This window comes from Ambystoma mexicanum, chromosome 6q (assembly GCF_040938575.1).
Source record: "Ambystoma mexicanum isolate Mex_15411 chromosome 6q, UKY_AmexF1_1, whole genome shotgun sequence".
Classification (NCBI taxonomy): Eukaryota; Metazoa; Chordata; class Amphibia; order Caudata; family Ambystomatidae; genus Ambystoma; species Ambystoma mexicanum.
The window spans coordinates 1519366068-1519388694 of record NC_090937.1 but is presented as its reverse complement, the minus strand read 5'-3'; positions in this window follow the sequence as shown (position 1 = coordinate 1519388694).

The following is a 22627-nucleotide window of genomic DNA, read 5'->3' as shown; positions in this document are numbered from 1 at the left end:
TTTCTCTCTGTCTAGTTGGATTTGCAGGGTGGCTACCTGATCTGTTGCTCCAGCTTTTTCTGGCTCTGCAGTAGGGAGTCCAAACTGTCTTGGCGTTCCTGCTGCAAAGCCAGAATTCTGGTATCCCGGTCTGTCTTTTCCTGTTGCAGGATGTCCATATCCTCTTTTATTTTAATGATGTACTGCCTACTATCATCTTCTGACTCCTGGCTCCTCTGCAGCCTCTGCTCAGAAGAGACCAGGTCAGATTGGACCTTCTCTAACGCCATCTGTCGCTTATTCGCCAGATCTTGGCTTTCAGTACATCTATCCTGCATGTCTCCCATATATAGGTACAGGTATGCCGCTATCCTAACAATCTTGTCGTGTTCATCTTTGGCCTTCGGGGCCATGTATAGTTCACTCAGGGCCACATGTAGTGGACCCTGATCTCTATATATATCTGACCCCGTTTCAGTGACCTGTTGTGTGATTGCCTGCAACCACGCATCCTGGCCCTGTTCGGTCCATTCACCTCTCACAAATAGCTTATGTACGAGGTGCTCTCTGGCTATTTTCATGTCCACGAGTGTCGTCATTCTGGAAATTTGATTTCCTTCCTGACTTACAAGAGTTAGTATTTTATTCTTGCAAAACAGACCGTTTCCTTGGAGCGTTCCTATGAGGAGTGCTTTACAGCGTAACACAGCGTGGTGATCCGACCGGATATGTGTATCTGGTCAGCTGGCACGCTGTATTAATCTGCACAAATGGTAGATCTAACCCAAACGTCCGGCACGAGCCCCCAATTTGTAAGAGGATTCAATTCAGCACTACAGCCAAGTCAACGCCTAGTCTAGAATACTGAATGAAAACCCTTAATGATATATCTTTATGTCCAGTTCATGCGTTCTGGATGACTACCCCTATATAGCACCCCTCCCTTGGAATCCCCCTGGCCCCACTGAGCCAAGAAGTAGTTCTGTTTTGCAAGTTAAAAGGTTTAATTGATAATTTAAACAATAGATATATATCACACTTTAGAATAAATTAATAATTGAATATCACACTTAATCTGATATGATAAAGATTAACAACGGAGAATCTGGCACTAGCACACTTCTTTATAATCACTAAGGAGTTGACATGAAATGGATAAGATAGCAACAATACTTTTATGGTTTCCAATGGATGCAATGTGGAATGAAATGCAGTAAAGAAAATAACTTGATAGGATTTCAGCAAAAGACAATGGCCCTCATTACGACCCTGGCGGAAAGTGACTGACCGGACCGCCACAGCGTAAATAGCGTTTCCGCCATTGCACGAAGGAGCAAAGTGCAGCCCATTCCGACCCATCGGGCACGAGCACCACGGCATGGCGGAAGTGCAAAGTCCGCGATGGCGGAAATGACCCCAAAACGGCCCACACCGCCGCCGTACGGCGCCCTAGGTGCAATACCGCCACCCATCACAGCGGACACCGCAGTGTGCGCCTACCGGAAAGTACGGTGACCGGAAATATACGGAAACGGAAGTTAAAACATGGGCCCGGAACGGGAAACATCCCGCCGTACACCTATAAAACCACCAAAACCACACAACCACTAAAATCACTACCCTGAAACACACCCCAACCCGTCATCCACCCTAGCGAAACCAAGAAAAATGGGAAAAGTAGCGAAGAAAGCGTGCGACCGCAAGCGGCAGGTCCACTTCTCCCGTGAGGAACTCACCGTGCTAACAGAGACCCTCCAGGAGAATGCTGCCGTCGTCTTCTCCACGCAAATGACCAGGACGGCACTTGCAAACAAGAAGGCCATATGGGCTCTGGTGGCACAGCGGGTAAGTGCGGTGGGGACCGCACCCCGCACCCCACAGCAATGCCGCAAGCGATGGGACGACCTGCGGATACGCGTCCGCAGCATACTCTCTGCCAACCGCAACATTGCCACAGCCACCGGGGGAGGTCCTGAATCACCCATCAAGTTGACCCCCTGGGAAGAAATCTGTGCCTCCACCATCGGAATGGAGAGCATAGAGGGAGTCGGAGGGATGGAGAAAGGAGTGCAGACATCCGAAGATTCAGGTAGGTGGGCCAAATAAAACAATGCCAAATCCACAAAGTCCATCCATGTGAAGTACCATGCGTCCACATAGTGCAACAGAAACACATGTCCAGGAGAACGTCCACACACATCGGCCTGATAGCGCACGTTAAAACCCACAATAAATACATAAATAATTAAAAACCCCTAAAACACGCACTACACGTGCAGCAGGCACACCCTAACTGCAGGCTGCCAAACAACTGCACCCTCACTCCACACACAAATGAAAGCACCTCCAAGGCCCAGACCCAAATCACCCTCAGGTACCACCCCAATGCATGTGATACAATGCCATTCCAATTCCCACAGACCCATCAATAACCCTCGCCCTCCTTTACTCCACCACAGGGTCCGATCCAAACGACGAGCCTCAGGACACCCCTACCAGCACACCTGCAAAGAGGGCCAAGACCAACGGCCAAAGACCCTCCACCTCAGCTGCACGCATCAAGACACGGCAGCAGCACAAATCAGGTGGCAGCACAGAGGAGGGAACATCAACAGGCACCCCAGCAGCCAGCATGCCCACAACACCACCACCACAGGTCCCCCCAACGGATGCCACAGAAGGCACTGCCTCTGGTGGCAGCAGCACCATAGGTGACACCCCATTGATGGCAGCATGCTCCGACACAGAAGACGGGGATGTCGAAGTCAGATCCATCCATGACCTGTCCCAATCCCCCTGTCTGTCCCATCCCGTACAACATGAGGATACCACGCAGGGGCACCCACAAGACGACGACTGGCCATCCCCCACAAGCCCTGTGGCAAGGCAACATGAGGACAACAGCCCCTCTGTGACACCCCCGCAAATGGCCATGGCCCAGCAGAGGCAACAGTCCCTCGACCAGTTAATCGTGCAACAGCAGCAACTGGCCACGCTCCTCAAGGACCATGCCGATGAATGTGGGGGCACTAAGGCAGACATAGAAACATCAACTGAGACACTTAGGGCAGAAATGGAGAGAGGTACAGAGACACTAAGGGCACAAATGGAGAGTAGCACCGAGAGCCTTGGAGTCCAAATGGAGAGATGCACCGAGAGCCTGAGGGGGGAACTGCAAGCGACGTCCAAGGACGTATGTGCCGAACTTGCCGCAGTGCGCCGTGTGCTCACTGAGCTCTCGCAAACCCTTAGGGACATGCATGGACGTGAGCAGGCAGAGACATCATCCGTTGCAAGTTCCGTCCAGGGCAGCCCCCAACGTAGATCTGGGAGGAACCTGCGCTCCACAGGCAGGGGTGCCCCTGATACCCGCAGAGGGGGCTTGCAATAGCGACTGCCCACTGACAATGAGCATCTTTGGACACTGGTGTTCGGGGGGGAGGTAGGAGGGTGGAGGGGGTGTGTTGGGCTCACTTGGGTGGCGGGTCGATAGGGTGTACAACATGATATCACATATGCCATAAACAGTGCACGATCAACCAATGAGATGCGTGGACATTGATCTTTGTGTACTAGGCCATCATAGGCGTACAGTCCATATTGTGCATGTCCCAGACACACACAGTGCCACGAGTCCCGTGTCCATGTATCAGCCACCAGGCGTGAGTGCTAGAAGCATACATCAATGAGATGCTGACGAATGTCACGGCCCTCCGGTGCCTCGCAGACTCCATGAGGTGCTGCCACATCCCCACCCTCATCATGTCCATCATCAGGTGCTTGCAGTTCTGCGTCAGGGGGCATGGGCACATTTCTACGTACGCACATGTTGTGGAGCATGACACATGCCATCACCATCTTTGCAACCTTCTCATGGCGGTACAGGAGTGCCCCGCCAGACCTGCTGAGGCAGCGGAAACGACCCTTCAGTAGGCCGAATGCCTGTTCAATGACTACACGGGTACGTGAGTGGGCATGGTTGTAGTCCTCCTCATGCTGGTCCCGTGGGTTCCGGACTGGTGTGAGGAGCCATCTCTTCAGTGGATATCCAGCATCACCTGTATGTGGACGAGAAACGTATGATGTGGAATGCCATTGCTACGTACGCACACCCCCCCCCCTTCCTGCCAGGTCATTGCCGAATCACATACCCCACATTATCATGCATGTAATGAGACTCACCGAGTAGCCAGGATCTGTTCCCTGCGTGTCGCTCCATGTAGCGTGGTATTGTAGAGTTCCTCAAGACCATAGAATCATGGGTTGATCCAGGGAATCGGGCACAACAATGTGTAATGATCCTGTTGGAGTCACACACCATTTGTACATTCAGAGAATGAAATTGTTTTCGGTTGCGGTACTGGGCCTCCATGGCATGTGGGACGACCAATTCCACATGGGTGCAGTCGATGGCACCAATGCAACCCGGTATGCCGGCAAGTGCATGGAATCCCACTTTTGTGTTGGTAATTTCCTGCTCCGAGCGTGGTAGAGAGATGTAGTCGTCTGCGTGCTGCAGGAGGGCATCGAGCACTTGCAATAGTGTCCGTGAGAACAGTGGCTGAGAAATGCCATGCAACTGTCCGACTGTGTGCTGGTAGGTGCCTGTGGCCAGGAAGTGGAGTACAGACACCACCTTCAGTAGGGGTGGGATGGCGGTTGGGCTATCTATCATGCTGACAAGGTCAGCCTGTGTCATGTCCACAATGGCGGCTATGGTGTCCCGGTCCAGACGGTAGAGGGTGTGGATCTGCTCATCAGTGAGGTTGAACGGATGTGCTCGGAGGCGTGGGATTGCGGGCTGCCTGCGTGGTGGTAGTGGCTGTGCTGGCGGCCCTTGCTGGCCCTGCCTTGCCCTCCTCCTCCTCCTGCGTCTCCTCCGTGCGGCCGGTTGTAGTTGGTGTTCGTCTTCTTCTTGGAGTTGGAGTACTTGCAGTGCTATCAGGTCCCCCAGGGCCAACATCGCGAGTCCTGCCGGTAGCATTTCGGTGTGGTTGTGGGAGGAGACTGGCTGTGCAATTTATGTGTTTTCAGGCTGTATGGCCTCCACCTGTGGTGATTAATTCCACCTGTGCAAACTGCTCTCCCCTTTGGCCGAGCACGTCCCTCGCACAACGCTGCAATTCGGGGAATGGCATCTTGCTATTGCAATCATGTATTTGTACCCGATGGCCGTGTAAGATTGGTTGATATGTTCATTCTGCTGTGGTCCCATTGTTTCACATACTATCTGTGCAGTCGCGAACAGACTTGTGAAGGGTCAGTGGAACGTAGTACTCGAGTAACGGTGGGCCCTCATGCATCACTGTACCGAGTTGCAACGACGGGCGGGGCGTCCCATTTGTGGGTGAAGGCAGTTGCCATTTTCACACACAGCCGCACTCGATGGAATAATTAGTGATTTCAAACAGCCACAGATGCCTCTTCGACGTGATGTTGCAAATGAGGAATTCGAAGGTCGGCGCTTTCGGTTTTCAGCTAGCGGCGAGGAAATGCCCACAGGTCTGACTGCAAATATAACGTACTATTGTTCAATGTCCTTGAGACAGGGGCCATGGCGAGGATGCAATGATTGATATGAATAGTTTGGGATGCGCAATAGCGACGTGGGCGATGAGGCCGGACGTTCCCAAATACATGTTACTTCACTACACTGGAATTACGGGCTGGGGCACTGTGGATTTTGCAGGCTGCATAACGCACAGACTCAGTGGATATTTCTAATGTTATGTGAGTAAATATTCAGGCGTTTTAATCCCGGGATGAGGGAATGATGAATGGATGCATAGGCAGGTGATTTGATACAGAGTTTGCCATGTACAGGGCTTCTTGGAATCTATCCGCCTCCCCTGCGCTATGTGATGCAGGGCTGCCATAGTGGGACCATCGTCTATCTGGCCTTGTTGAGCCCTCCCTCTCTCGACGCGCCCTCAGACACTTGTGTCCATGCACGTTACCAATCCCATCTGATGGATTCTGTTTTGACAGACACATGCACAGGTACACTCGTTTGTGATGGTGTTTACACCTCGATATAGATAGTTATGAGTCGCAAGTGGTTTTTGGGTGGTGATGATCCTTTGGAGTGGGCTAGCATGCATATGGCTGTGGATTTAGTGTGATCATTGAAGTGAGTTGTTCGAATGTAGTTCTGATGGCCATTCTATTCTTTTTCTTTTCTTTCGGTTGACAGGTATCTCCTCCCCTTTTGCCACTGCCATCTGTATGCCACTCCTGCAGATGGATTTTACTCCCAACACCTGCTGCTTCGTGTTAATCAGTGGAGCAGCATTACGATCTTATGGGACGATCGCCAATGGGCCACATGCCCTTACGTAGTACTGGTGGCTCGGAGCAACATTTCGGCCTTTCAGCTGGACTAGTGCCTCCCCATTGGGACGGCCCTGCGGTTCTGTGCGCTTCCATGTTGCCTTTTCGTACGTGAATGTGGCTCTGTGTACCATGATGGAACAGGGCGTCACACAAGTAGTAGCTGGTCATTTCTTGCGGATGCAGCCCACAATGGTGAAATGTGTTTTGGAGTTCATGGCCTGATGGCTGTATGGGCTTGGTGATTTTGTTGTGCATTAAATTTCTATTCTGATTTGGCCCGTGTAGCGTTCTTCTTTGCAAGTGATGTGGCATATTCCTATTTGGGGAGCGATGTATTGTGAGGAGATCTGCATTGGGTTCCAGCTTCGGAGTTTAGTTGCGTGGTACTGTGCTGGGCGCGTTTGCCTACGAAGCCCGTGAGGTCAGGGATGGGGGCTGCCAATATGACTGTTTGAATGTTGTCATGCTCAGGGGCGGGGGATTGGGTTTTGTGTAACAGATGCCGGTCAGCCAGGTGGACTGGTGGAATGATGTGATTTTCGGAATATTGCTGGTCACAGGTGCCTGTGTTTGCGTGCGTTTCTTGGTGGGGGACTGTGGTCATGTCCATTGGGATGGCTTCTGTATTCGTGCCATCTGTGCCCTGCAGCTCCCATTGGCCCCTCTTGTGATTCTTTTGTTCGTTGGCATGCATGGGTGACTTGTACATTTCACTGGTTGCATTGTGACTTCATTGCGCCTACGGGGAGTTGTACTTTGTGGGCAGGGAGCGGTGTACAGGCACTCAGTGGGGCCGTTTACGGTTGATTCGCGATGCCGTACTTCTCGCCATGGCGGAATGGTACTTTCCGCCGTGCTTGATGGCGTTAGGTACATGTCCGCTAGGGTCGGAATTCGCGTACCGTTGCGCCATGGTGGTATTTACGGTTTGGCATGGCACGCGCGCGCGTACTTGGTGCAGTTAGCGTTGGCGTTCACTACGGTGTCGCTAATGGCATCGTACTTTGCGGTGACGGGTCATAGTCGCACCGAGCGCTATTCGATGGCGGTATTGCATTATGTTTTCCGAATTCCGCAAGGGTCGTAATGAGGGCCAATGTAATCACTTCTTGGACAATTCACCCCCCCCTTTTATGCAATGCAGGGAAATGGAAGGAAGGCACACAATTCTCAGAAATGCAATTCAAATGTAATTCAGTTCACCCAGAAACTTAGACTACAGAAGTTGAAAACACAGGCCCAAATGCTTTTAAATGTGCTGGCAATGTAGAAAAAAATATGCAAAAATGCTTTTAATTCCCTCTAGGAGGTTCAGGGTGAGTGAAATCAAGTTAATATTAGTCCAGGCTCACTTTAGCAAGGATCTAGGGTGTAACTAGCAGGTTAAACGAATTTCTGGCAAATGGAAGGCAAGCAGCAGCAGATTTTTACACGTGAAGAAATTTGCAAATCGCAGTAAAATTCGCGAATGCGTCTGGCGCGATTACAGAGGAACTACAAGGACTATCACTATCATTTTGGGGTCCTAGGAAAGCCTAGCATCTCAGCTTCCAGATGAAAGTTACTGCAAGTCTCTAGCACAAACGGTCGCGGAGATATGTGCGATTGAATAAAGGTCGTTTTTCAGATTGAAATTTTAAAGTTCAAAAAGACAAGTGCAGCTTGCAACTAGAAAATGACAAGTGACATCTTTACAAATGACAGGTGACAGTTAGGAGACAGTTCTACTTAGATTAAAATAGCTTGAATTATATTATCTTAACTAAGAGATTGGTTCTGCACAGTCTTGCTATGTACTCACAATATATTTAGAAATATGCCTTCCCACGGATCTGGTCAGGTTTTGGACTGGACTCCGGTTCAGCTCTCTCTGGTTTTGGATACTGCTCTGCTTTCTCTGGGTCTTTCTGCACAGCTTTCTCTGGAGATTGATGGAGGTAAAGTATGGATTTTCCCGGCAGAGCTTCCAGCTGCAAATGGATTTGACGGTCCTATCTGTCCTGTCTGTCTGCTTTTATGTGTTTTTTATGTGTTTTTTTTTTATGGGTGTGTGTGCAGCATCACTAGACCCTACCCCTCTCCACTTATCATTGGCCAAGCTTTCATTTCTCCCCTGATTGGGGGAGCTAAGTTGTCTCAGAGTGATGTCATTTTACAGCCTGCAGAAAGTCCACTCCTCCTGTCAACTTGCACACAAATCTAGATTTGAACCAAATACATATTTGCAGAGGTACATATTGTTTTAAAATCATATGCACCCATCATGCATTACAGGAGGTATACCCTGTTCAAGCTCTGCTCTTCCTGGGAGCTTGCATTCAGAAATGGCAATATTTTGCACTTTTTAACTGGTTTGCAATACCGGACATTACCCCAAATTTACACACATGTGCGCAAGGAGTATGGACATTAGTTGATGAAGTGTCAGATTTTTCACATGCACACATTTTGAGTAATATCCTCTTTTCCGCTAAAACCCCCCTGAACATGCCACCGGTTCTAAAAACCTCTTAAAATGTGGGCAGAAAAATCACAAGAATTATGGTGTCATTTAAATAATTTTCACAAGTCCGTACTATGAGTTATTCATCTTTTTAGAGTTATGTTCTGGCCCCAAAGGGGTGTGGTTTTCTCCAGCACAAGGTTGAATTTCTGGTTTTTCCAGTTCTGCCAAGCCAGCTTGCTCTCACAGGCAGTGCCCCTCCCCTTTGCTTCAGGAGGAAGCTACTTTTACGACATCTGCAATAAACCATCTGCCTGAGTCAGGAGAGGGCTTTGTTCAGAGCTCCTGTATTCTGTGGGGGCTCCCCTTAATTCAATTATCAGAGATATGGCATATCCTTAGTGTGGCCAGCAAAAGGCAGATAGGCCTGGGAACACAGCTGTGACTCAAGTTTCACTCCTGATGGGGGTAGTTGCCAGGCAGAATTCAGTTTCTCAAGCCAAGTTTCAGATAAAATGTCACTTTTTGTTCCCCAGTTTTCTGCATTCAAATAAAACTAAACATTTTTACATATGCAGCTAGAATGCTGATTCTAAGTTTAAAACTATGACATTTAAACAATTGCAACCTATGTGACACTCAAAAGTAGGTCACTCAGTCAATTTAAACATTAGATTTTTTTAGTGTCTTTCAGTCCACATTTACTTAAACTGCTGAAATCCACAGCTCCGCCAGTCTTGTTATAAACCTTCAAGTCACTTCAGAATATAACTTTACATTGGATCCACCTCTTAAAATGTCTTTCTTTGGAATGTTTTGGGTTCATTTATTCAGTTTTCTACAAAATCTGGTGTTTTTAAAACGCCAGCTTTTGGATAGTGGTGAGTATTGGTACTGCACCCCTTTTTGGGATTTAAGAAAATTAATTCCCAACAGTTATCGGTTTGCTTTTGGCAATCAGCATTGCCATTCCCAATGGTTTCAGACTACTGTGTGGGTAGTCCAATGGTGGTTTTAGGCAGTGTCCTTCTGTGCCCATAACATCGGCAAAAATGAGTGGCAGCCTATTCTTCATGCATTTCCCTGTGCATTTTCTGGGAAGCTCTGGCCATCATGATGTTTTCCATGTCAGTACTGCACAGTTTTGAGGTAGGGCTCGGATGCATGGGTAAATACATCCCACACCACCCATGTCCAACTCATGTTCCCTACCACCCCCACCCCCCAGCAGTGCAGGGGCACCCACCACCAGGCCCCCACCCATGTCTCCCACCACCCCCACCCCCCAGCAGTGCAGAGGCAGCCTCCACCAGGCCCCCACCCATGTCTCCCACCACCCCACCCCCCAGCACTGTGGGGCACCTGCCAGCAGGCCCCCACCCATGTCCAACTCATGTTCCCCACCACCCCCACCCCCAGCACTGTGGGGCACCTGCCAGCAGGCCCCCACCCATGTCTCCAACCACCCCCACATCCCAGCATTGCAGGGGCAGTCTCCACCAGGCCCCCACCCATGTCTCCCACCCCCCCACCCCCCAGCAGTGCAGGGGCATCCTCCACCAGGCCCCCACCCATGTCTCCCAGCAGCCCCACCCCCCAGCCACCAGGGGCAGCCTCCACCAGGCCCCCACCCATGTCTCACACCACCCCCACCCCCTAGCCACCAGGGGCAGCCTCCACCAGGCCCCCACCAATATCTCCCACCACCCCCAACCCCCAGTCACCAGGGGCAGCCTCCACCAGGCCCCCACCCATGTCTCCCACCAGCCCCACCCCCCAGCAGTGCAGGGGCACCCACCACCAGGCCCCCACCCATGTCTCCCACCACCCCCACCCCCAGCAGTGCAGGGACAGCCTCCACCAGGCCCCCACCCATGTCTCCCACCACCCCCACCCCCCAGCACTGTGGGGCACCTGCCAGCAGGCCCCCACCCATGTCCAACTCATGTTCCCCACCACCCCCACCCCCCAGCACTGTGGGGCACCTGAGAGCAGGCCCCCACCCATGTCCAACTCATGTTCCCCACCACCCCCACCCCCCAGCACTGTGGGACACCTGCCAGCAGGCCCCCGCCCATGTCCAATTCATGTTCCCCACCACCCCCACTCCCCAGCAGTGCAGGGGCACCCACCACCAGGCCCCCACCCATGTCTCCCAGCACCCTCACCCCCCAGCCACCAGGGGCAGCATCCACCAGGCCCCCACTCATTTCGACCACCACCCCCACCCCCCAGCAGTGCAGGGGCAGCCTCCACCAGGCCCCCACCCATGTCTCCCACCACCCCCACCCACCCAGTCACCAGGGGCAGCCTCCACCAGGCCCCCACCCATGTCTCCCAGCACCCCCACCCCCCACTCCCCAGGGGCAGCCTCCACCAGGCCCCCACCCATGTCTCCCACCCCCCCACACCCCAGCAGTGCAGGGGCAGCCTCCACCAGGCCCCCACCCATGTCTCCCAGCACCCCCACCCCCCAGCCACCAGGGGCAGCCTCCACCAGGCCCCCACCCATGTTGACCACCACCCCCACCCCCCAGCAGTGCAGGGGCAGCCTCCACCAGGCCCCCACCCATGTCTCCCACCACCCCCACCCCCAGCCACCAGGGGCAGCGTCCACCAGGCCCCCACCAATGTCTCACACCACCCACACCCCCCAGCCACCAGGGGCAGCCTCCACCAGGCCCCCACCCATGTCTCCCACCCCCCCACCCCCCAGCAGTACAGGGGCACCCACCACCAGGCCCCCACCCATGTCTCCCACCACCCCCACCCCCCAGCAGTGCAGGGGCAGCCTCCACCAGGCCCCCACCCATGTCTCCCACCACCCCCACCCCCCAGCACTGTGGGGCACCTGCCAAAAGGCCCCCACCCATGTCCAAATCATGTTCCCAACCACCCCCAACCCCCAGAACTGTGGGGCACCTGCCAGCAGGCCCCCACCCATGTCCAACTCATGTTCCCCACCACCCCCACCCCCCAGCACTGTGGGGCACCTGCCAGCAGGCCCCCACCCTTGTCCAACTCATGTTCCCCACCACCCCCACCCCCCAGCAGTGCAGGGGCACCCACCACCAGGCCCCCACCCATGTCTCCCAGCACCCCCACCCCCCAGCCACCAGGGGCAGCATCCACCAGGCCCCCACCCATGTCTCCCACCACCCCCACCCCCCAGCAGTGCAGGGGCAGCCTCCACCAGGCCCCCACCCATGTCTCCCACCACCCCCACCCCCTAGCAGTGCAGGGGCAGCCTCCACCAGGCCCCCACCCATGTCTCACACCACCCCCACCCCCAGCACTGTGGGGCACCTGCCAGCAGGCCCCCACCCATGTCCAACTCATGTCTCCCACCACCCCCACCCCCCCAGCACTGTGGGGCACCTGCCAGCAGGCCCCCACCCATGTCCAACTCATGTAACCCACCACCCCCACCCCCAGCACTGTGGGGCACCTGCCAGCAGGCCCCCACCCATGTCTCCCACCACCCCCACCACCCAGCAGTGCAGGGGCACCCACCACCAGGCCCCCACCCATGTCTCCCACCACCCCCACCCCCCAGCACTGTGGGGCACCTGCCAGCAGGCCCCACCCATGTCCAACGCATGTTCCCCACCACCCCCACCCCCCAGCAGTGCAGGGGCAGCCACCACCAGGCCCCCTCCCATGTCTCCCAGCACCCCCACCCCCCCAGTCACCAGGGGCAGCCTCCACCAGGCCCCTGCCCATGACTCCCACCACCCCCACCCCCCAGCAGTGCAGGGGCAGCCTCCACCAGGCCCCCACCCATGTCTCCCACCACCCCCACCCCCCAGCAGATCAGGGGCAGCCTCCACCAGGCCCCCACCCATGTCTCACACCACCCCCACCACCCAGCACTGTGGGGCACCTGCAGCAGGCCCCCACCCATGTCCAACTCATGTCTCCCACCACCCCCACCCCCAGCACTGTGGGGCACCTGCAAGCAAGCCCCAACCATGTCCAACGCATGTTCCCCACCACCCCCACCCCCCAGCAGTGCAGGGGCAGCCACCACCAGGCCCCCACCCATGTCTCCCAGCACCCCCACCCCCCAGTCACCAGGGGCAGCCTTCACCAGGCCCCCACCCATGTCTCCCACCACCCCCACCCCCCAGCAGTGCAGGGGCAGCCTCCACCAGGCCCCCACCCATGTCTCTCACCACCCCCACCCCCCAGCAGTGCAGGGGCAGCCTCCACCAGGCCCCCACCCATGTCTCACACCACCCGCACCCCCCAGCACTGTGGGGCACCTGCCAGCAGGCCCCCACCCATGTCCAACTCATGTACCCCACCACCCCCACCCCCAGCACTGTGGGGCACCTGCCAGCAGGCCCCCACCCATGTCTCCCACCACCCCCACCCCCCAGCAGTGCAGGGGCACCCACCACCAGGCCCCCACCCATGTCTCCCACCACCCCCACCCCCCAGCACTGTGGGGCACCTGCCAGCAGGACCCCACCCATGTCCAACTCATGTCTCCCACCACCCCCACCCCCCAGTACTGTGGGTCACCTGCCAGCAGGCCCCCACCCATGTCCAACTCATGTTCCCCACCACCCCCACCCCCCAGCACTGTGGGGCACCTGCCAGCAGGCCCCCACCCATGTCCAACTCATGTTCCCCACCACCCCCACTCCCCAGGAGTACAGGGGCACCCACCACCAGGCCCCCACCCATGTCTCCCAGCACCCCCACCCCCCAGCCACCAGGGGCAGCATCCACCAGGCCCCCACCCATGTCGACCACCACCCCCACCCCCCAGCAGTACAGGGGCAGCCTCCACCAGGCCCGCACACATGTCTCCCACCACCCCCAGCCCCCCAGTCACCAGGGGCAACCTCCACCAGGCCCCCACCCATGTCTCCCAGCACCCCCACCCCCACTCCCCAGGGGCAGCCTCCACCAGGCCCCCACCCATGTCTCCCACCCCCCACCCCCTAGCAGTGCAGGGGCAGCCTACACCAGGCCCCCACCCATGTCTCCCAGCACCCCCACCCCCCAGCCACCAGGGGCAGCCTCCACCAGGCCCCCACCCATGTCGACCACCACCCCCACCCCCCAGCCACCAGGGGCAGCCTCCACCAGGCCCCCACCCATGTCTCACACCAGCCACAACCCCCAGCCACCAGGGGCAGCCTCCACCAGGCCCCCACCCATGTCTCCCACCACCCCCACCCCCCAGCAGTGCAGGGGCACCCACCACCAGGCCCCCACCCATGTCACCCACCACCCCCACCCCCCAGCAGTGCAGGGGCAGCCTCCACCAGGCCCCCACCCATGTCTCCCACCACCCCACCCCCCAGCACTGTGGGGCACCTGCCAACAGGCCCCCACCCATGTCCAACTTATGTTCCCCACCACCCCCACCCCCCAGCACTGTGGGGCACCTGCCAGCAGGCCCCCACCCATGTCCAACTCATGTTCCCCACCACCCCCACCCCCCAGCACTGTGGGGCACCTGCCAGCAGGCCCCCACCCATGTCCAACTCATGTTCCCCACCACCCCCACACCCCAGGAGTGCAGGGGCACCCACCACCAGGCCCCCACCCATGTCTCCCAGCACCCCCACCCCCCAGCCACCAGGGGCAGCATCCACCAGGCCCCCACCCATGTCTCCCACCGCCCCCACCCCCCAGCAGTGCAGGGGCAGCCTCCACCAGGCCCCCACCCATGTCTCCCACCACCCCCACCCCCCAGCAGTGCAGGGGCAGCCTCCACCAGGCCCCCACCCATGTCTCACACCACCCCCAGCACTGTGGGGCACCTGCCAGCAGGCCCCCACCCATGTCCAACTCATGTCTCCCACCACCCCCACCCCCCAGCACTGTGGGGCACCTGCCAGCAGGCCCCCACCCATGTCCAACTCATGTACCCCACCACCCCCACCCCCAGCACTGTGGGGTACCTGCCAGCAGGCCCCCACCCATGTCTCCCACCACCCCCACCCCCCAGCAGTGCAGGGGCACCCACCACCAGGCCCCCACCCATGTCTCCCACCACCCCCACCCCCCAGCACTTTGGGGCACCTGCCAGCAGGCCCCACCCATGTCCAACACATGTTCCCCACCACCCCCACCCCCCAGCAGTGCAGGGGCAGCCACCACCAGGCCCCCTCCCATGTCTCCCAGCACCCCCACCCCCCCAGTCACCAGGGGCAGCCTCCAACAGGCCCCCGCCCATGTCTCCCACCACCCCCACCCCCCAGCAGTGCAGGGGCAGCCTCCACCAGGCCCCCACCCATGTCTCCCACCACCCCAACCCCCAGCAGTGCAGGGGCAGCCTCCACCAGGCCCCCACCCATGTCACACACCACCCCCACCACCCAGCACTGTGGGGGACCTGCAACAGGCCCCCACCCATGTCCAACTCATGTCTCCCACCACCCCCACCCCCAGCACTGTGGGGCACCTGCAAGCAGGCCCCACCCATGTCCAACGCATGTTCCCCACCACCCCCACCCCCCAGCAGTGCAGGGGCAGCCACCACCAGGCCCCCACCCATGTCTCCCAGCACCCCCACCCCCTCCAGTCACCAGGGACAGCCTCCACCAGGCCCCCACCCATGTCTCCCACCACCCCCACCCCCCAGCAGTGCAGGGGTAGCCTCTACCAGGCCCCCACCCATGTCTCCCACCACCCCCACCCCTCAGCAGTGCAGGGGCAGCCTCCACCAGGCCCCCACCCATGTCTCACACCACCCCCACCCCCCAGCACTGTGGGGCAACTGCCAGCAGGCCCCACCCATGTCCAACGCAGGTTCCCCACCACCCCCACCCCCCAGCAGTGCAGGGGCACCCACCACCAGGCCCCCACCCATGTCTCCCAGCACCCCCACCGCCCCAGTCACCAGGGGCAGCCTCCATCAGGCCCCCACCCATGTCTCCCACCACCCCCACCCCCCAGCAGTGCAGGGGCAGCCTCCATCAGGCCCCCGCCCATGTCTCACACCACCCCCACCCCCTGCAGTACAGGGGCAGCCTCCACCAGGCCCCCACCCATGTCTCACACCACCCCCACCCCCCAGCACTGTGGGGCACCTGCCAGCAGGACCCCACCCATGTCCAACTCATGTCTCCCACCACCCCCACCCCCCAGCACTGTGGGGCACCTGCCAGCAGGCCCCCACCCATGTCCAACGCATGTTCCCCACCACCCCCACCCCCAAGCAGTGCAGGGGCAGCCAGCACCAGGCCCCCACCCATGTCTCCCACCACCCCCACCCCCCAGCCACCAGGGGCAGCCTCCACCAGGCCCCCACCCATGTCTCCCAGCACCCCCACCCCCCCAGTCACCAGGGGCAGCCTCCACCAGGCCCCCACCCATGTCTCCCACCACCCCCACCCCTCAGCAGTGCAGGGGCAGCCTCCACCAGGCCCCCACCCATGTCTCCCACCACCCCCACCCCCCAGCAGTGCAGGGGCAGCCTCCACCAGGCTCCCACCCATGTCTCACACCACCCCCACCCCCCAGCACTATGGGGCACCTGCCAGCAGGCCCCCACTCATGTCCAACTCATGTTCCCCACCACCCCCAACCCCCAGCACTGTGGGGCACCTGTCAGCAGGCCCCCACCCATGTCCAACTCATGTTCCCCACCACCCCCACCCCCAGCACTGTGGGGCACCTGCCAGCAGGCCCCCACCCATGTGCAACTCATGTTCCCCAGCCAACATGTCATCACAATCTAGATCCCTGGTCCCTATGGCCAGCCTCCAAATGCAAAACACCCACCCGAGTATTGCATCCACCCACTCATAATTTGCAATTACATCACAGAACACCAATTGCAAGTTCCGAACCAAACACATTTCCCTCACATACACCCAATGGGTGTCAGTGAATCTCAAAACACATATCATGAAATGCATGAAACCAATGAGATACCACACATTGAAGTTCACCAAAAATAATATGTATTAAAGGAAACATAAATAGAATAAAAAATGAAGAAACAGAAATGTGAATGTACAAAAATGAAAAGAAGCATGTCCGTTAAAAAAAGCAAAACTAAAAATAAAATTCCAAAGTAATGTTGTCCAAAGTCAATGTCCACAAAACAAAATCCAATGCGAAATAAAAAAGAAAGCCATTGCTCCATGGTTAAAAAGTGAAAAAAAAAATACAATCCAACTGTGAACTATGTACATGGGAACAAGCCAGGGTCCATTATCCCAACAAAATAAAGGAAACCTATCTAACTACACTAACTAATAAAATAAACTATATACAAAAATGTGGCCAATGTCCGAAAGGTCCAAATAAAATAAAAACAAAAATGAAACCTAACACTACCTACATAACTATGTACAAGGGCAGCGGGCTAGTTTCACGGCTCACTTGTGGATGTCCCGGGCCAGGGCATCATCGAACTCCTCCTCAATGTCCCAGAGGCGGTCTCCTCCATGGCCCCGAGGGTCCGCAGGGCCGTCGACGTCTCCACCTCCAAACCCCTGCGGATTGCCTCGAGCCACTCGGCTCGCCTCAGGACCCTCCGCATGGAGTTCTCCGCCCTGACCATTGTGAGCCGTGCCTCTTCCGCCCGCTGCCGCTCCGCATCTATGGCGTGGCCCAACCGCTGCCACACGGAAGACACTCTCTGTCCTGGGTCCTCCTGCCCTCCGGCCGATGCCTGCCCCTCCGATGTTGAAGGCCCTGAGCCTTCATGGCTCCCACCACGTTGCTGCTGCTGCTGTGCCTCTGCCTGTGCACTGCCTCCTGCTGCCTGCACATCCTCCGCCGGCTGGGGTGCAGTCGTAGATGTGGCCACCCCTGCTGGACGTCCGACTCCCGACTGTGGCAGGGATGCCTCCTCTACCAGCCTGGCCGCACCGTCAGAGGCAGCTCCACAGGGCACCCAGGTGACTGATGGGTGGGAAGATGGCACAGAGGATGACTGGCGCATAGGGGGTCCAGTTGAGGAGGGGGTCGGAGCAAGCCCCATCAGACGGAGGAATCCGGCCTGGGTGACCTGTCCCAGCAGACTGACGTGGTCAACGAGCCATTCGAGATGACGTGCTGTCTCTTCATGAAAAGACTGCAGGTCACCTCGCATGGCCCGTTGATGCAACGCCACACCAGCCAGGACAGGCTCAACCCGGACCTGGATAGCCACGTCCGCAGGCAGAGGAAGGCCAGTTGACATGAGCTCATCCCCTGCCTGAAAACGGGTCTGGACGTAGGCATCCCTGCAGGTGCAGGATGATGCAGGGACAGGATCAGGGACAGGATTGCACACAGGCACCTCCGCGGCGGCCTGTGCTGCCTCCTGTCCCTGGTCCTGCACTGCACCACTAGCACCAGTGGGATCCCCACCTCCAGACCCCGTCTCTGGTGCTTGCACGGCCTCTCCTCCACCAAACCCCCCACCAAGCTGGATGACTCCGTGCCATCTTCCCCTGTTGGGCCCTGTGGGGTCCCAGCTTCCCCTTCTGCTGCCGAGGAGTCCAACTCCAACCTCCGCCTCTTGGACCTCCCCCCGGCAGCTGTGGCCTGGGACGCGGCACCGGACTCCTCACTCCCCGACGAGATCACAACATGGGAGGGGAGCCGGGCCTTGCGTCTCCGGCTGGCGGTGGGATCCCCGCTGCTGTGCTCCACAGCACCTTCTCCGCCCTCTTCATCAGTTGACGCTGCAGACAGGGAGAAACAAAACACAGGCATCAGGGCACTGTACAATGGACACATACACACATGACAGTTGTACATGAGTGGCATTGGCAACCCTCAGACATGTCATCACAATCCCCAACACACATGCCATTACAACTTGCACACATGAGCCATACCACAGCCATATCGCAACTGCCACCACCATCCATACACATACAACAGCATGAGCAGCCAAAGGTGAGCCAGACATCACATGCAACACAGGAAGTGCACCACACATGTACACACACCACCACACTTGCATGCATGTGTACACCTCTGCCAAGTGTCACAGTGTTCAGACGGGCATCCATGTCACATCTGCCAATCAGGCTTCCACATACCGCTGTCACATGCATCCATGTTGCATCACTGTTGCACTCTTGTCAAATACACACACATGCACATGTACACAGTGCTGATACATGCAGCCAAAAACAACATACATGCATGACATCACGGACATGTCTACTTACATACACATTCATCCAAACATGTGTGCCCACACAACTGCATTTGGCATGCAAGCCTACACACACAAGCACCATCCATGTCTCACACATTACAGCCCTAGCATGTGTCAGCCCCACGGCCCTGTACACCCCCACCCATACTCAACCACATACAAACAGATGTGCAACCTACTGAATAATCACCACACGCACTGCTCACAATCAGGATGCATGTACACTCACCGCTCGACTCCAGACAGGTCTGCTTCTCAAGGACCTGGACGTGGAGCGCTGGGGATATGCGTTCCAGGACCCTCATCTGTTCTTCCGACAAGTGGCCCCGGCGCCCCTTGGCATCCGCTGCTTTCAAGAGGCGCCGGGCCTTGCTCAGGGTCCTGGACCTGAAGTCCTCCCAGCGCTTCTTGACATGTTGTAAGTCGCGGACTGCCACCCCCTCCGCGTTGATGGCAGTCACGATGTCAGTCCAGATCCGAGTCCGTCCTTCCTTGTCGGCGCGGGAACTTCCGAAGAGGGCATCATACTGCCCCAGGACTTGCTCCACCAGGACACCAACTTCGGTGGCACTGAAGCTGGTGCCCCTCTGCCTCTCTGGCCGGGGGTTGTCAGTGGTCCCAGATGGTGTTTGCCCCGACATGACAACCCCAGAGGCAGGAATGGGTGGGCAACTGGGTCCTGGGGCTGGGCTGTGGAGCGATGGAATCCCAGTCTGGAGTCTTCGGTTCCAGCAGGGATGGTCACAGCAACAGCACCCCCGGCTGATGTGCAGGCAGCAAATGGCAGGGCACGTGGGCAGCAGGCAGTCAGGCAGCAGCAGATGGCAGGTGGGAGCGTGCTCTGGGCTCTGGGGGGGCAGTAGTTCTGCCTTCTGGGCAGGAGCGTGGTCTTCCGTTTGCTTACATGTGGCCAGCTTGATACGGAGTGATTTGGCACGTGAAAAATCTGCACGTCAGCGTGTAATTCGAGGAAAGGCCCTTAGCGTGTAAGCACGTCTGCACGCATACGCATTTTCATTGGACAGAAGGCCCCTCAAGCGCAAGCGCCCCTGTGACGTGACGCGTACAGACGTGCAAGGGCATTTCAGCGCGCGTGAAAAACTGCACGTCCGCGTGTAATACGAGGAAAGGGCCCATGCGCGTAAGCGCACGTGGAAAGGCCCTTAGCGCGTATGCACGGCAGCACGCATATGCGATTTAATTGGACCAAAGGCCCTTAGCGCGTGAGCGCGTCACACGCGCAGGTGTTTCCCTCATTGCACGTGATGACAGAACACACGTGGATTTCCACCAATCGCTTGTGAAAGTTCCCGGCACCCCGGAACACACGTACCCAGGCTAATCGCGTGTGGAACTTCCCGCGCACCCCGAAACACACGTACCCAGGCCAGTTGCGTGTACGCTCACTCCCCTCCGATCACACGCGATGACACTCGGACCGTATCCGAATACGGGAAACCCGCACATGGCAAAAGACGTGCACAGGCGTCAACGCGTCCGCCCACACGAAGGCAGGCGGAGCTGTCCCCGCGCACAGCATAAAAGTGCGCGCAAACAACAAACGCGTATATACAGCTACGATGAATGCCCCATTTGTCGCTGCACTGATCGTGGGACACCGCAGGAGGAAAAGAATAGCCAGGGCACGCATTTTCGCACCACGGACAAGCCTTTTTGGGATGCCTGACGACCAGGTCTATGGCAGGTATAGGTTTCCACCCCATATCATCCTAGACCTGGTCAGGGAGTGGGAAGATGACCTCACATCCCCCACCCTTTGCTCCCAATCATTGAGCCCCTTGGAGAAGCTGCTCAATGTCCTGCATTTTTTGGCCACTGGGTCATTTCAGCGGACCACTGCCATAGTGGGGTGGGTCTCACAGGCCACGCAGTCACGCTGCCTACACCAGGTACTGGCAATCATGACAGCGCGCCCCTCAGTCCGCAGGCACATATACATGCCCAGAACACCCGCAGAAAGGCAGGCCGTTGTCCTGGATTTTTTCAGTGTGGCACACTTCCCCAAAGTGCTCGGTGCCATAGATTGCACCCATGTGGCCCTACGTCCACCTAGGGCCACTGAGCACATCTACCGAAACCGCAAGCACTGGCATTCCATCAATGTAAAGGTGGTATGCGATGCAAAGGGAATCATCACCTCTGTCTATGCAAACTACCCTGGCTCCACCCATGACAGTTTCATATACAGAATGTCCGCCCTGAGCCGGACCCTGGAAGCTGGGCAGCATGGCGACACATGGCTCCTAGGTCAGTACAAATGCCATTGCACATGCATGCAAGTCACACACAGACAAATATCCAAACCCTAATAATCTCAACTATTATCACCTCCCCAGGGGACAGTGCCTACCCTCTGAGCAACCACATGATGACGCCAATCCGGAACCCCACCACACCACCCCAGGTAAGATACAACGCCGCCCATATTGCAACCAGGGGCATAGTGGAGCGCACATTCGGAGTGCTCAAGTCACGTTTCCGCTCCCTTGACCGCTCTGGTGGGCAACTACTCTATGCACCACCAATAGTGTGCAGGATCATTGTGGAAGCATGTGTCCTGCACAATGTTGCAACACGGCAGGGTGTCCCGGTGGACATGGTGGTGCCCCCACATCCCCAACCACAGGCACAGGCACTGCCCATGGGAGGGGACAGGGCACGAAGCGAGGAAGCCCGGACCCAGCTTGTGGCCACATTTTTCACCTAAACTCCCACCCCTGCGGAGTGCACACAGGCCTGGCACATACCAGGTGACAATCGATGATGACAAAGAGACAGTCAACTGTCACAACCCTACCACCCTGAGATAGTTGCCATGGAAGTGCCACATCGTCTGCATCCCTAGCTACTTAAACACAAGCTATCCTGTGTGACAAAAAGGCATACATATGACATATGACATGATATGGGCCATACACAAGTATTCCAAGGCGCAATGAGGCAGGGAGGGGGGAACAAGGGAACACAGAGAACGGTACTACTAGGCCAGGTGTCATTGAGATCGTGCAAGTGCAGGGGTAGGGGGAATGGGAAAAGTGCAAGGGGAAGGGTGGGGGGGAGTCCAGTACAGGGGAAGTAGCCCAAAAAAATAATACATAGGTCGCCTGGTGGCAACTACAAAGGTAAGTGCAGACAAGTGCTGGGAAGGGAAGGCTGTAGGGATAGAGAGACAGTACTGCAGTGCAGGGGTTGCCAGGGAGGCAGTGCACGTGGAGAGTGGCTGGGCCGGGGACCGAGGTCGGTGAGAGTGGCCCAGTTGCAGCTCCTGTGCAGTTCCAGTGGAGAATTCTGCAAGGGAGAGGCAGACATTAAGCAGAAGCAAAGAGGAAGGTCTTGAGGTGCTTCCAGAACTGGAGATGGTTCCCCTCAAGTTCAAGTCAGGCCGGAAGTCTGTTCCAGGGGGAGGGCCCTGCTGCGGAGAGAAATCTACCCCCAGCAAGTTACTCTGAGAAGCGGATGACCCGGAGATGCAAGGTGTGCATCACACACACCTGCAAAACAGGCCATGGCCATCACTGTCATGTCACTCAAACCCTCCCAAACATCAACATGACATGGCACGCAATACCCATACACCAATGCAGTAACGATAAGGTACACATTGCCATATCCTAAATGTACAGTGGCATCGGACACTGCTGCCTGACCCGGAATCAGATGAAATGACAGACCAACAAAATCTCCCACCCAAAATAAGTAATTTCCAAATGCATTACAACAGT